This window comes from Lontra canadensis, unplaced genomic scaffold (genome assembly GCF_010015895.1).
Source record: "Lontra canadensis isolate GAN:19392208 unplaced genomic scaffold, GSC_riverotter_1.0 scaffold54, whole genome shotgun sequence".
Classification (NCBI taxonomy): domain Eukaryota; kingdom Metazoa; phylum Chordata; class Mammalia; order Carnivora; family Mustelidae; genus Lontra; species Lontra canadensis.
The window spans coordinates 12387241-12402784 of NW_022631048.1; the positions used below are offsets into that span (position 1 = coordinate 12387241).

General features: G+C 49.7%; 1 long non-coding RNA gene across 1 annotated transcript; it reads left to right on the forward strand.

The window, feature by feature from the left end:
* Positions 1–893: 893 nt before the first annotated feature.
* LOC116877874 lies at positions 894–1235 on the forward strand. Its single transcript, XR_004384734.1, has 2 exons — positions 894–927; positions 1110–1235. It is a non-coding gene; the product is annotated as an uncharacterized LOC116877874 (long non-coding RNA).
* The last annotated feature ends 14309 nt before the right edge of the window (positions 1236–15544 follow it).

The window sequence follows — 15544 nt, forward strand, 5'->3', positions numbered from 1 at the left end:
GAGATGGGGGCTCCTCCCAGACAGCAGGGGCTTAGCAGGCCCTGTCTGCTCACCCTGGCCGGAAGCCCGGCTCTGGGTCCCACTCAGGCCCCATGTGAATACATCCATTGGGGGCCCAGAGCCTGCATCAGCCCCAGGCAGTGCCCACAGTCGGCCTGGGACGGCACGCACTGGCTGGAGTGGATGCGGACTCCCTCACACCTGTGGACGGGACTCAGAATCACTTCATTGATGAATCCCCCTTGCTTTCCAGAAACTTAGAAAAATCTTACTTAATATGCACAGTTAAACACCAGGGCCTTTCTTTAGCTCATTTACTGACTCTCATGCCACATTCGAGTTTGGCTTAGGCAGGGCCCAGGCCTTGTCCGTGGCCTTCGGGCTCACGTGGCCATGGTTTGGGGTTGTTTTCTCATGTTTCATGAGCAGAACGTGGGTTCTGCTTTCAAACCTAGTGGGGGCCCCTATGTGCTCCCATGCCTTTTCAACCTGATGGAGGGGCCGGTTCTCAGCAAACATGCTTTCCCTGCCCCTGGCCCATCACTCACTGCCTGGTGCCAGCCTGTCTTCACTGTGATTGTCGTTGTTGTAGTGTTACGTACTCTAGCGATGACTTGGGAGGCCCGCGCGTGTTTCTCCGTGGCCTTCCGACAGCCTGATTTATCCTGATCCTCCCCTAGTTCACACTGGCTTGCCGGGATTCACAAAGACAAGAGGGGCATTTGCTCCCCGATTCCCTCCTCCTCCCCCTTCTGTCTCCCAAACCTCATTCCGCTTTGCCATCCGAAGTGTCTGGTGCCACTGTGACCTCACGTATTAGTCTCAGGTGACAGACACACCCCGTTGTGAAACAAACCAGGAGTCGTGTCACTTCCTCTCTCTCAGTCACGCTCCCAAGCTTGAATTAGACGACGCGTTTCTCCACGGGTAAGTCTGCTGGCGCTTCCCTTCTGTCTGTCGGCCACAATTCCCACATGTGTCTGAGTCCTGGAGCTGCAGTTGAGTAAGCCGCCGGCTCGCTTTCCCATCTTTGTTGTGGTTTCTGCCTTCTAGCTTGGGTGCAGGAAGTTAATCCTCTTGCGTTTCCTTTTTTTTTTCTTTTTTTTCAGGAAGGGCTCAGGAGTTCTGGGATGCCTGAATTCTCTCCTGCTTGCAGACGGGCAGAATGCTCGGGGAGTCTCTGTTGCCCGTCCACCAAATCTGAAGGTATCCGGGGAAGGCCGTGGCCACTGTTGCTATCCCCATAGATGACATCACCTTTCCAGATGGTCATGTAAGTTTTTCGTGTCTGAGTAGGGATTCTGGAACATCCATCCTTCTTGGTTCATGAAGGTCAGTCAGATCATGTCAGTGGCCATACAGCATTCTGGAATGACAGTTTTTACTGAGAAATCACGGGAAGCCCTGGGAAGGTTTGGAGCCGAGTGGGACTTCACCCAGAGGTGGCATCTGACCGAGGTTCAGACTCCCTCTAGTCTTGATTCACATCCAGCTCAAACCCAAGGGTTCTGATCTGCACTCAGGACAGTAGGAGCTCGTCATGCAGGTCTTATGGAATTCTCAGTAGCACGATGGATGGTGGCAGCGGTCTCCATACGACTCGCTTGCCTTGAACTTAATATCTTGAAATGATTATAGGTGACAAGAAATTGTGAAAAAATGTACAAGGAGGTCCTGTGGTTTTTCCCTTCAGCCACTCTCTCTCTGTGGAATCATCATGCATAACTTGAGTGCAATGTCAAGAATGCACCCCCGAGATTGTCCATGTGGCAGGGCGTGGCTCTGCTGGGAGTGGGATCCTCGGTGTGGGCGCACCACAAGGGCCCCTTAGCCATTCCTGCTGAGGGACATCAGGCTGCTTCCGCTCTCAGCTGCGGTGAAGCCAGCTGCTGTGGACACTGAGTGTGGTCCTTTGGGTGAACCTGAGCTCAAGTGTCTCTGGGATGAAGGCTCAGGACTGTAGTCACGGGGCTGCATGGTGACCACACTTGCAGTTCTATAAGAAACCGCCAAATTTTCCCAGACGTTCGTGTGTTCTTGGTCTTCAAGGAATTGGTCCTTGTTTTGGGACGTTTTGGGAAGTGTAGATGGTGAGTCTGTGGCTGTGCAAGGTCCGTGAGGTTCCCCGAGCCCTTCTGCTTTCGGGGATGCCCATCTTTTCTCCTTCTCTTATTTGCAATCTTGCTACAGATGTAGAAATTTTATTGAATTTTGTTTGTTTGTTTGGGAGGGAAGAATCAGACTTTTCTTTCACAGATTCTCTCTACAGTTTCCCAGTTTGCAATGCTGTCGGTCTCTGGTCTTCGTTGTTTCCTCCTTCTGAGTGTGTCTGCTCCTCTCTTTCTCGTTGGTTAACATAAAAACTTCACTTGTTAGCTTAGAGCATTTGCTGATTTCCTGTAAGCATGAATGACACTCAACTGCCTTTCAGTACTGCTTGAACTGTGTGTCCCATATGTTTTCTTTTAAAAAAAAATATTTATTTTAGAGAGAGAGAGAGTGAGCACAAGCAGGGGGAGCGGCAGGCAGAGGGAGAGGGAGAAGCAGACTACCCGGCTGAGTGTGGAACCCAATGCGGGACTTGATCCTAGGACCCCGGGATCATGAACTGAGCCAAAACAAGAGTAGGATACTCAACTGACTGCACCACCCAGGCTCCCCACACATGTTCTCTGTATCCTATTTCAATTTTTTAAAATTCCCTTTGACATTACCCCCATGATCTGTAGGTTACTCAGACGCATGTTGTTTAGTGTCAAGGGTTTGGGAGATTTTCTTGGCATCTTCTCGGCGATTCTAGTTTGGATCCCCTGTGGTCGGAGAAGGGACCTGTGTTATGCCAATGATTTTAAGTGTGATGAGGTTTATTGTATGTCCACAGCTATGGGCTATCGCCGGGGATGTTCTCAGGGTTCCTGGGTGGGGGAGAAGAGCCCGTCCTATGGCTGCTGGGTGTCCCTCAGATGCCGTCGGTCACTGGCTTGTCCCATGTCTGTGCTCATGCATTTGTCTGCTTCATTCATCAAGGATGATTCTGCCTCCCCGGGTCAGACGAGACCTCTCTGTCTCCTCACCCTGCACAGGACCTTTGCTGCTTCACATGGTTTCTTGCAAGATTTCCCTCCTTTCAATTTCCAGAATGTTAATTATGAGGTACCTTTGCATGTTTTTCTTTTGATTTTTTTCCCCATTTAGGGTCTGTTCAGCTACTTGGATATGTAGGTTCATGTCTTTTGTCAAACTGGGAAGTTGTCAGACATTATTCTGTCTTTGTGGGACCCCCCCCAAAGAGCAAATGTTCTGTCTTTGGTTATTGGCCCAAGTTCCCTGAGTTTCTGTTCACTTATTTTCAGCTTCTTTTCTCCCTGGGTTCAGAGTGGGTGAGTTCTGTTGGTCTGTCCTCAAGGAATCAGCTCTGTCCTCTGTCATCTCTGCTCTCCTGCTGAGCCTACCCTGCAATCTTATTTTATTTTATTTTTCATCATTGTACTTTTCAGTTCTACGATTTTATTATGTTCTTTTTATGAGTTCTACTTTTCTGCTGAGATTTCCTATTCTTACACGTTTTCCTATGATAATTCATAATTCTCAGGTGATTCTGGCCTCTGATTTGTCTTGGCATCAACTGAGGGCTTTTTCTCATTCAAGATGCGCTGATGGGTAACTTCTTGCTGTGTCCTCATTGTTTGGTCTACAATGTTAGGGGTCTCCAGGTTCTACAGAACTTTTCACCTTGGCAGGACTAAACCCCTTCTTAGATTTAGGGGAGGGGAGTACTTGGTCTGCATTCATGGGATCTGGTTCCATTGGAAGTTTGCTTTTCAGGGTTCCTGTGTCACTTTGGTCTGATCCATTCCTCTGGCGGCCCGGAGGCTCCCACTCCTCCCTTCTGGCATCACCTGTGGAGCCACAGAGGGTTTCCACAGGCTGAGATTCTGATGTCTTTCAGCTGGCGCACGCTGGGAGTTGTCTTTGAGTGAGATTGGGGGTGTAAGGTCTTTGGAAAGAGACTTCTCAGGCTGTCTGCTTGTTGTGGATGTGGGCCTTTTGCTGGGTCCACCTGTGTGACTGGGTGTTCTGGTCAGGGAGAGGGACCCCAGGTCTGTGGAGACAAAGAGGTCTCCAGGACGGAGTACTTGCTCTAGGCAGATCCCACTGGGAGCCGAGAAGGGAAATATCAGGCCCAGTGGGGAAGGGGAGTACCTTCTCTGCTCACTTATTCCTAATGGGGCTCCCAATCCACCCCTCACCACAGTGTCAGTCTATCCTTGTATGGTATGAGGGGTGTGGATTCCATCCACAAGGAACAAGGTTCCAGGGCAGTCCTTTGTTGTGGTGTCGAGGGACAGAAAATGCCAAGTTATTCTTGGTCTTCTTGGTCTGGGTAAAAGGACACAGACTGTCTACTGCTGAGCTCGTCCTCCAGTTCTGGGGCCCCACACCAGCTGTCCTCTTTCTTAAGACCTTGCCAAGTTCCCCTTTGGCTGTAATGGTGCCATCTGTAGGGTTTTTAGTCCTGTAGAATGGGACATGCAGGGGAAACAGGTCTACACTGTCCTCTCTGGACTATCATCCCTTCATCCCACAAGTTTTGATGGGTTTTATTCATTTACACTCAGTTCTACATATAAATTTCCTTTGAGACTTCTTTTTGACCTGTGGGTTAGCTAAAGTGTGTAATTTATTTTCCATGTTGTTTGGGATATTTTGCTATTGCCTTTCTGCTGTTGACTTCCAGAGTTGATTCCACTGTGGTGAGAAAGCACGCCCTGTGTGGTCTCAGTTCTTTTAAATTTATTTTTTATTTATTTTTGTAATTTATTTTTTATTGTTGTTGTCATCTTTCATGACCAGGATTTGGTCTGTATTGGTCAATTTGCCACGTGGGCTTGAAAAGAGTGTATATCCTGCTGTTCTCTGTGCATCCATCCAATTCTGTGGGCTCATGGTGGCAATCGGTTCTCTACCTTGGCTAATTTTCTCTGTTCATTGTATCAGTGGCCGAGGGTAGGGTGTTAAAATCCCCAAACATCATTCTGATTTTGTTTCTTTCTATTTTTAGCTGCATCCACTTTTGCTTCACAGACCTTGATGGTCTTGAACAGAGGTCTTTCATGGGAGGATGGAAAGAGTCAGTCACAACAAGTGTGATGAAAGGTCCTTCTAGAACATAGTCAGCGGAGGTGGGAGGGGATTCTGAGAGTTCAAAGCAAAGGTCCTATACATTTACCGCCACATTCTTGTCCATGAATATAAAAATGCATTTGACGAAAATCATTACCAGAATCCATACCACATATTAGTAATCAAATTTAACTCTACACAAATGAAACACTGGCTTAGGAGTAAATGGGGAAGATGCAAAAACACATGGAACTCTATTTTAAGATTTGTATTTAATTGTTGAATTTTAATACAAATTCATCAGAGGCTAATGAATCAAATTAGTTTAAATTTTCCTCTCCAGCAGAGTAAGCCTGTTGGATGGCTCAGCTGGAGGGTTGATGTTCGGTAGTAGTGTAAGCTCCTTCTGGCCTTATCCAGGCTTTTCTGATGGACCTCCTCACCCACCTGATGGTCTAACACAGACACTCACGGAATTGTTTCCACTTTGCAGCCTGGGAGAAGGAGGATCACTGGCCAAGAGTGGGAAAGATGTGTTCTAAGAATGTTACGCACATGGAACAAAAGAAAAGTGAATTCCTGCCAAAAAATAATGACATACAAATTTAGTTAGACTCAAATGATTTAAGTGCAAAATGCAAAACTCTGAAACACATTTTTTTTAAACTCTGAAACACTTAGAAAGATACATGGGAGGATATCTTTATGGATCATAAATCAAGGAAGGATTTATAAAATAATACCCCCAAAATTGCTAAGAATAAAATAAAAGATTGATTCAACTATATTCAAATTAAGAACATTTGTTCATCAAAAAACACTGAGAGGCAAGTAAAAAGAGAATGAAAGAAAAAAAGAACACCAAAATTTCACATACAAAATATATTAAAAGACAAAAACAGAAACAAGAACTCCTAATTAGCAAGAGAGGAAGAAAAACACAAATAACCTTGTTTTTTTAAATTTGCAAAATATAGGAATAAGGATTTTCCATATGGGATATAAATGGGACAGAAACACATGAAAAGAAATGCAGATTTTTAAAAATAGTTAAATAATAGCAAGTGTTGGGGTGCCCAAGGATCTAAGGCATTTCTGTGCCCCCAGATGACAACGACATCATCACATCCACCCAGGGGCTTTCGACGTGGTGATTCTGTCCTTAAATCTGGCTGGCGGAGGAATAAAGCTCGTGTCTACCAGTGTCTTGTAAACAAACTCCAGGTAGTCGTCCCCAATTTTATTTTTTTCAAGTTGCCCATTTTAAGTTTTAAAATGACCCAGAATTCCTCAGAATAGCCCAACACCATCCACATGTGTTTCACCCGGATTCAACTGTCCTCCACATCTGGCCACCTGTGTTTCATCTAACTCATTTTCCTCCTTTTTATTCTTATTTATTTATGTATTTGCTGGACTTTCAAGTCCATGCCAGGTGTCGTGTGATTAAAAGCATAATTTCTTCAGGAATGAAGTAATGGAAACAACTCTATTGGCCATCCATGGAAACCGCTGAATTAAACGAAGGTCTTCCACCCAACAAAATATTACACACCACGAAAATGAAGGGACTGTAGCTGTCCTTGGCTACAGCACTAACACGGCTTATAATTAGAACATGAACCACGAAAAAGAAAGTTGGGGTGTATAACATATAGTGCGATACCATTTTCTGAAAACCTATTACAACTGGGAGAGAAGACAGCAAGACACCCAAAGGTCACAGTGGTTGTTGCTTCTGCAGGGGACTCAGGGGATGAGGCTGAGATGCTCTTAATTCTGAAGGTGGTGGCCAGCTTTATAGGCATTGAGGACACTGCTATAAAATTTACTTCCAAGTGGCTGGCTGCTACTAGGGGAGGATATGAGCCCAATTGTAATATGGACAAATATTGGTTCCATTAGGATATGAGTGTAGGAAAGTAACACAAAAAAGACCATGTGCATAAATGATGATAAACTATAAATTTTTGCATTAAAAATATTTTAATACTCCCCAAATTATCCGTATATAACCACAATGGAATTCTGATGCAATATGTAATTATGTAACATGATGGTAACATTCATCTGGGAGCAGAAAATATTAAATTATCCCTGAAAATATTCTTAAAAATCAACGGTGATGGGGCACCTGGGAGGCTCAGTCTGTTAAGTGTTTGCCCTAGGCTCAAGTCATGATCCCGGGGTCCTGGGATAGAGCCCCGCTGAGCAGTGAGCCTGCTTCTGCCTCTCCCTCTGTCCCTTCCCCCCTGCTCGTGTTCTCTCTCTCAAATTGAAAAAAAAAAAAATCTTTAATAAAAACATCAATGGTGAGCTTACCATTTTAGATGATAAGATGCATCATAAAATTATGTACAGACACAGCCCAGCAGAGAGGCAGATAAATGGGAAAAGGAAGTGATTTTGAGGAAACAGACTAGTTTTTGTTTAACAATGTTAAATATAAATGGGGAATATAAGATTATATTAAGATTAAGGCGCTATTACAAACATTAGAAGGAAGGATAGAAAACTGGCAAGCTAATTGTTGTACTCACAACTGAAACAATGTATTTGCTTCTGATTAAAATTTAATGGGAAAACATTCAAATGGAAACATTTTTTAAGAACAGAGTCATTTTTAGGGCAGAAGAAGACCTGCCTGAGAAAGCCTACACTTGCAAGAATAGGGAGAAATAAGAAACAGTATCATTTTACAAAGCAATTAGAAGACATACAATCTACAAGTATTGATACTCTTAGAGAAACCACAGCTTCACACTAGTCATTGGAAACTGTTCCAGAGGCAATTCAACAGCATTATAAATGGGCAAATCATCGAAGAAGAAATAAGTCACAGTAACAACATGAAACAACCACAAAAGAAAAGAGAAAAAAGAAACAAACAAACAAACAAACAAACAGAAAAGGAAAAAAAATCAAACCCTCAGTAATAAAAGAGGCACAAGGTAAATAAAATAGTGGACACTGGGTGTCCCGCCTGATGTGTCGCACGTGCGTGTGTTTCTAGTGGGTCTGCACTGCCTTCCCCGGAGCAGAGACGTGCGGTTCCCTTTGCTGGGCTAACTGTCATGCTGTGCTTAGTAGCTCAAAACATCTTTTGTGTTTTGGTTTTGAGTAAAAGCATCATTTTAGGAAAGAAAAAAAAATCCCAAGTTTGAGAGGTTAGATACCAAAAGAGTAATGGATCAGGTGATATCAAAAACCCAGAAATAACAAAATTAACACCCCCAAATCGGTAACTAGTATTTCATTAGAGTTCAGTGTGTGTGGAAGAAGAGCCAAATGGGAGGGAGCTTCCAGATTGAACCAAGGGGAAGCTCGTGGCACAGGGGGCACTGGGGAGCACAGGGTGGGGTATGGGGTGAGGGCACAGGGTGGGGGCATGGGGGGCCTGCCAGGTGACAATGAGCAGGTTCACCCTGGAAGGTGGCTGGCCGTAACGCTGGGCATCTCCAGACAGCAGGCGGATTGGCTAAAAGTGGTTGTCTTACACCATTTGCAGGAAGACGATGTGAATTCCTTTCACAATCGCCAGAGACATTAACCAGACATCAGCTAAGTCAGGTTTCCTTCATGTTGGTGAGACACTAGGTTTAGCTTTGCTGGTGTGGTTCAAGGGCTCTGCTCTGGGAACCCTCAAGTCCAGCCTCCGTGTCATGTGTAGCACCTGTGGCACCTTCAGGGGTGGCATGGTGAGGGTGGCGCCTTGGTATTTCCCAGATTTTCCCCAATACGTTCACTCTGTCTATGTAAGTGAGCACATGCACCGAGACCCATCGGGGCTTGAACCCTCCCTCTGGGCTCTGCTCACGTTTCGTTCGCTGAGATGCACAGGGCAGGGAACTCACCTGTGGGATACAGCCTGCTGGGGGCACCTGGCACTCGGCACACCTCCCCCACGATGGCAGTGGACAGGACCAGCGAGACCCATTGGTCCTAAGAAAAAGGAGAAATCCAGGGAAATGCAACGTCTCCATCTCCCAGAAAACAGTGGATCCTCCGACGGGGGTCAGCCCAACATGACCGCATCCCATTCCTCCCCGTGTTGAGTCTCGGATGACAAAGCGAGTCTGGGCTCAGCCACGTGAACTCCCGTGGCAGGCCCACCGAGGCCGGCATGCTCACCGTGCTCCGTCTCGACACCGGCCTGCCGTGCCTTGGAACACGGGACGGATTTTGAAGCGGCCTCTCCATCTCCAGGAGAGTCACAGTCACCCAGATGAGTTACTGACTCATTCAGTTCATGTCTGTGGAGGCCCCAGGGTGTGTCACATGACCAGTGCCCAGTAGTCTCCGTGTCCCCCCCGACCCCGCGCACACGGCACTGCCCCCGGGTTCAGCATACCCTGGCGCCTAAACCCACCCTCCTTGCCCTCCACCCCAGAGCCCCGCATGCACGCTCATGGCTCTGGACCTCCGAGCTCTCAGAGATGGTCCCTCCGTCTTGGCCCCTCTTCGCTCATTGCCTGGAGGCCCTTGCCCTCCAAGCCGTGGGAATTGGAGCCTGAGGTGAACTTCCCCGGTGGGGATCTCAGTCCCGCTCCAGGTGAAGGACAGGAGCTCCAACAACCAGTGAGACCCCTGCGGGACTGAGTTCATCTGTTTCCGGAATCCATCAGGTCCCGTGTTGATGGCTACGCTCATCCTTCTTAAAGCCTCCCACCAGCTCTTCTTGGTGAGTTTGCAATTATCCCCTAAGAAAGCCACCCAGAGATTGTGCTGAGATATGATGGGACCGTCCGGGCCACACACCACCTGTACGGTGCCATCTGGGTTTGAAACCCACCCATCTGCCACCCCTGTCAGTATGGTCTTCCAAAGCTCGGGGCATGGATAGTCTTCTGCGGTAGGTGGCTGGCACGGTTCCATACGTCTAGAAGGCACTTGATCATTCTTTCCTGGCTTTGAATGTGTCCATTTCCAGATGGCAGAGAAGGGTTCTTTAATCCCAGGACTTAGGGGAAACTGCCTGCCGTCTGAGAAGACGAGGGGAGGCGGATATCGTGTTGACCCCTCCAAAAAAACTAAGCACCAGATACTTTAAGACTTATGCATAAAAAATCTTTTTTAAATGTAAGAACAAAGAAAAACTTGGCTGACTTTTTGTTTGTTTTCAGTGTTCGCTTGAGTGAGTGGGGGTGGGGGGATTCCGGGTCACACGGTGTCGCTGGAAACGTGAATTCAGTCTGTTTGGAGGGTAATTCAGCCATCCAGACTGGAATCTTAGATATCAGTGCTGTCTGATCCAAATCGAAGACTTTAACCTCCAGATACAGTACCTGAGTGTACGTGGACATGGGCTCCAGATCCTTTTCTCATAACAATAAAAACTGAGGACAATCCGCGCCCGCTGACCGAGGGCCTGTTACCTCTCACGAGGCACCCGTACATCTGGGCACGATGCGGGTGTTAAATATAGAAGAAGGGTCTGTTCATACTATTGTGGGAAGATGCCCAGGGTATATTGTCAGCAAAGAGAAAACTGTAAGTAGAAATGCCAGCTTTACGTAAAAATGTGCACGACCTCTCCACAAAGCTATGTTTGCCCACGCGCCGCAAGCCTGGGATTCACAAGGAGCTCAATAATGGTTACAACTTAAAGAATAACGGTTGCCTCTCCTATGCCCTTTGATTGATCCGTTATTTTTAGACGTTTTTTTCAAACTCAGTACAAAGAGGGGGAAAGTGGGTTCCCAGCCGTCGCCCAGAGGGAGACCTGTAGGGCTCCCCACCCTGTCTTCTCCGAATGCTAATTTCCCGTCTCCTCTCCTCGGGTGGTCCCACGTTGTTCAAGGCGTTCATACAAGCGGTTCGGTGAAATGAGCCAAGTCCCCAGGAATTTTCCCACCCCCGGCCGCAGGCTCAGCGCTGTGCCCACTACAGGGCAGGTCCCTGCCACTTGGTTGCAGTAGTGTACAGGGTGTTCGGGGATGACAAAGCTGTGACAAATTTGACCTAGGAAGTGGTTGGCCGCGGCACACTCGTCTTCCTAGTAAATTTGACCCCAAACACAGGGGCAGATGGACCTTTCTAGTTCTGCCCCTGCGAGCATGTTACACCTGGGACTTTTATCCGAATGTCTCAGAAGACCCTCCCGAGAGCGTTTATATGTTGTGCGAGGCAATGAGCCCTCGAGGTCCCAAGGTTCAGTACATCCTTTTGGAATTTATTGCTGGGACTAGTTTATGGGTCACAGACGTGACTTCAATGTTCTTCTTCTTTTTTATTTTTGAAGTTTTTATTTTTTTACATGAGATGGAGAGAGAGAGCACAGGCAGGGGTGGGCGGCAAGGGCAGAGGGAGAGGGAGAAGCAGGCTCCGCACTGAGCAGAGAGCCCGATGTGGGACTCAATCCCAGGACCCCGAGATCATGACCTGAGCCAAAGTCAGAGGCTTAACGACTGAGCCCCCCAGGCGCCCCTTCATTTCTCTTCTTAATAAGATAATGACAAGTGTTTGAGTGACAGTGTCTTCCCTTTCATCTCGCTGTGAAGGTGCCCGGAAGAGGTTAGCGTGCTGCCCAATTCCGATGGTCCTGCTTCGGGGTAACCGATGTGTTTATCCCTCTCCCCATCCAAGGTTTCCCTTGTCTTAACCATATTGCATGTGTGTCTTTGGGGTCTTTACAAGTTATTTATGGTAGAGAAATACAGATGGGGTCATGGACACTGAAGAGGGTTACTTCAGTCTCCCATTTCTGGGATGTTTGGATTGCATCTGAAAACAGAGGGGAGGAGGTCAATGTCATTCTACTGTGGCTTCTCTGGAAAATCACTCTTCTGCTCTCTCGGCGTGTCTGCCTCACACGCTGGCCCGAACCAAGAAGAGCAAGGAGCATTACAAACACAAAGAGAACAGTTACGTAAGCACGTTCAGAAAGGTCACAAAAACGTACAGATGAGCTTCGAGTAACGTGTTCCCCTCCAGACGACTTACTTATCCTCTGTGTAATGCAGATCCTACTAAATATTTCTCAGCTCAAATGTTTTATCCTAGTTCCAGTGATTAAAAATAAAAATTTAAAAAAAAAAAAAAACAGAAGAAAGGAACCGAGGACTTGGTAAGGGATGGGATTGACCTCGAAATAACCTCATGGATAGCATCCTAAATCCTCAGTCCAAAGTGAAGTTTCCCGAAAGTGCCTTGTGGTGTTCTCACACGCACACGGAATGGGGTAGGACAGGCAGCAAGGTCGTGGGTCCAGGTTGCCGTGGGAAGGACACAGAGGACCAGGGAGTCCAGTGAGCGCGGACTGTCGGAGGCTCTGACCGCATCCCCGTACTTCACGGAGTGCGGCTAAGATGACGGGTGGACAGCCAGAGAAGCACGGGTGACCTCACCAAGCCCGCAGTGCGGAAGCGGTCAGCGACCGGAGACACGAGCATGCTTGCTCGAAGGCTGTCGCAGGAGTCTGCACGCTGCCCAAGGAGAGGGGAAATTCTGAAGTCCCGTCCGCCTCTAGCCATACCTTCGCCGAGGGGGAAGACGGGCGCCTCAAGATCCTCAAGGTGTCGGCTGCTGTGTAAGTGACCCCACAGGAGCCTGGGGATGGGCAGGGACTCTCCCTTTATCCTCAGCCCTTGGCCTCCCAGCTGTGCCTCTGTGCCCACAGGGGTCGCAGGGAAAACCAAGCCTGGGAGAGACTCGCAGGCTGGTCCGGACAGGGAGCCGAGCCCTGGCAAGAGCTCTCGGGGGACCCAGCCCCAGTTTTCAGGCCACCTGCTTCCTTCATATTTCCTCCCATCTGCAGGCCAGTGGCTTTTCCCTTCTGGCCCTGGGAAGTCTCTGGTTTATGTCTGGGACAATAACAACAGGGCTTCCCCGTGGAAAGGGTTCAAGTTGGTGTCACCTGGCCTGCTGGAGACCCTGCACCGCAGGTCGGTTGGGAAATTCCAGAAACGGAGCTACTGAGAACGGGAAAGCAGCCGCCGCCGTGAGCCCCGAGCGGCCCGAGAGCCCCGGTGTCCATGAGCCTGGACAGGGCTGTCTGTACTTCGGCCTGGGGGACGGCTGGCGTCCTCGATGAGGAATGGGAAGCAGCCGTCTCTGCCCCGTGCACAGGTGCTGAGGCTCCCGCTGCTGCTCCCCTGAGCCTCTTCTATCTTTGCCAGGAATCTCCTCAGCTGGCCGTCAGCCTCTCGGGGCCGCTGTCAGGGAGACGCGGCCACCAGGACAAGCTGTGCCTCATCCCGAGCCTGGAGGTTTGTCTCAACTAAATTATTATTGAACTGACATGTGGAAAAACTCCAGTCATGTGTGTCTGAACATCAAGGAACCATTCAAGGGGCCCGACGATGCTCCAGCCGGTCCTTTCCATCAGGCGTCGCCAACATCCCTCTGCTCTGCAGGGTGCAGGCTTTCCTGTCCCCCAGCTCCTCCCAGCCTGCCCGCCCAGGGCTCTCCACGCGTGCTCCCGGGATGGTGGACACAGCCCACATGGAGCAGCAGACAGAGCTCTGAGCGGAGGGAAGTCTGGGGTTAGGTCAACTGCCTCAGAGGAATCCCGTGGGAGGAAAAGCTGCAAAACTAGGAGAGATATTTGCCTTGAAGTGGATACCCTGCCAGGAAATGTACATGTACTCACAATCCCATCTAATGCAAAAAAGGAATTTGGGAAGGACGTAGTGTTACCTTCCGTCTCTCTTTTCTCTCTTTCTCTCTCCCCTTCCCTCCCTTCCTCCCTCCTGCTCTCCTTTTTTTGGATCATGGCTGGAAATTTAGGTGAATCTGAAATCAGACCTTCCTGCCTCCAAGCCCTGGAATGCTAACTGGGTGCGGGCTGGGCCATGAGGCAGGGCGGCCTGTTGACGGAGCCTCTGGTTACCGCAAGCACGTTTGAAGACACGGAGACCACCCAAGTCATCTACTGCTCTGAGTCACTCACTGATGTCCTCCCTGTCGGTGTTGAAGACTCTCAGGTGCAGGGAGCCGTGTCCCTCACGAGAGTGCAGGTGGGGCAGGGTCAGTGGGACCCCTATCTGCACCTCTGGACTGAAAGTCATCGAGCCCCAGGTTTTGCAAAGAAAAGCATAGCAATCGGGCGCCTACCACGCATGGTGGTCCCTTGCACGGCATCTGTTGGAGAAGGTCATGTCCATCTTGACGGGAAGCTCTCTCTGGGGACTAGGAAATGGTCCCCAGAAGCAGACAGCTACATGTTCCAGTGACTCAGCTTCCTGAGAGCAAACTACTCGCACCTTGAAGGGGAGGGACCGGATTCGGACCCCTCCCCCCAACTCACAGCCTATGTGGCTGGAGGCAGATTTCACCCAGACTCTCCAGCCTCCAACCCAGGCAAGGCCAGCCGCAGCTGCGGGGAGGAAAGGATGACACCGAGGACAGGTGTGAGGGAGGGACAGAGGACCCATGCCTGGGAGGAAGTGGTGATCCCAGGGAGGCACCGTGGGCCGTCCTCACTCCTCGGTTCCGTGGCCAACCCTTCCCTGAGAAGTCAAGCACGGCGAGTAGGCTTAGTGTCGCGGGCCGCCCAGCACAGTGTCTGGGAGTTCCCTCACCCACGCGGGCGAGACGGCTGCTGCAACCGGTGCAGGTGTTCGGGCAGAGGGTGGACGATTTTCTACTAGGATGGTTATGGAAAACCTCCTGGCTGCTCTCCAGCTCGGAGCCTTGGTTCCCGGGACGGTGGGCGGTGGGGGGCATTGCCACGGAGACAGTCCCTAACCCCGACGTGCGTTCTCCCGACTGGCATCACTAGGTTTGCTCGTTCCCCGGCTGAGGCTTCCAACCAGACCGCAGGGAACTGGCACCCGCGTGCCTGAGCCGGCCGGGGGGCCGTGCGCCGCAGCAGACGCGTCCTAGACACCCCGCACGTGGACCTGCGTTCCGCACCCTCCAGCGTCACCGGTGTCCGCCGAGGGCAGGTTGTCTAGCTGAGTGGTTGGTAAGCAAGGTGAAGTTCACGAGTTCAGTCGTACTCAGTTCTGCTCTAAACAGACCCGGTGTGTGGCCGCCGAGGACTCTGGCCAGGACCCGGCGTGGCGTGTCTCACAGTGGCTGCCTTGGCACCTGCTGGGGAGCAAATCTGCCTGAAATGGTGGGGAAGGAGCCATGTTCTCCTTGATGTGTGGCCGCAGCTGCAGGAACGCTGAGTCACACGCGCCTGAGCCGGGCTTCCGAGCGGCGGGGGCTTGGCCGGATCCCGTCTTTCCATTTTCCCCAAACATTTCTGTTTAGACACACCGTCTCGTCTCCTGTTTCCGCCAACTTGCTTGATGACGAATCTGTGGTCCTCGCCGCGTTCTCCGCGTTGCACAACGAACTCCCTTCCTTGCAGGGGAGCCTGTGTTTTCAGAGACGAGGCCAACGTCCGTGGAAACCATCTTCCTGTCTCTCTGAGTGCCGCTCACGAGGGTGGGGGCTGCACCAGCCGGAGCCCCGTCCCACAGCATCCTCA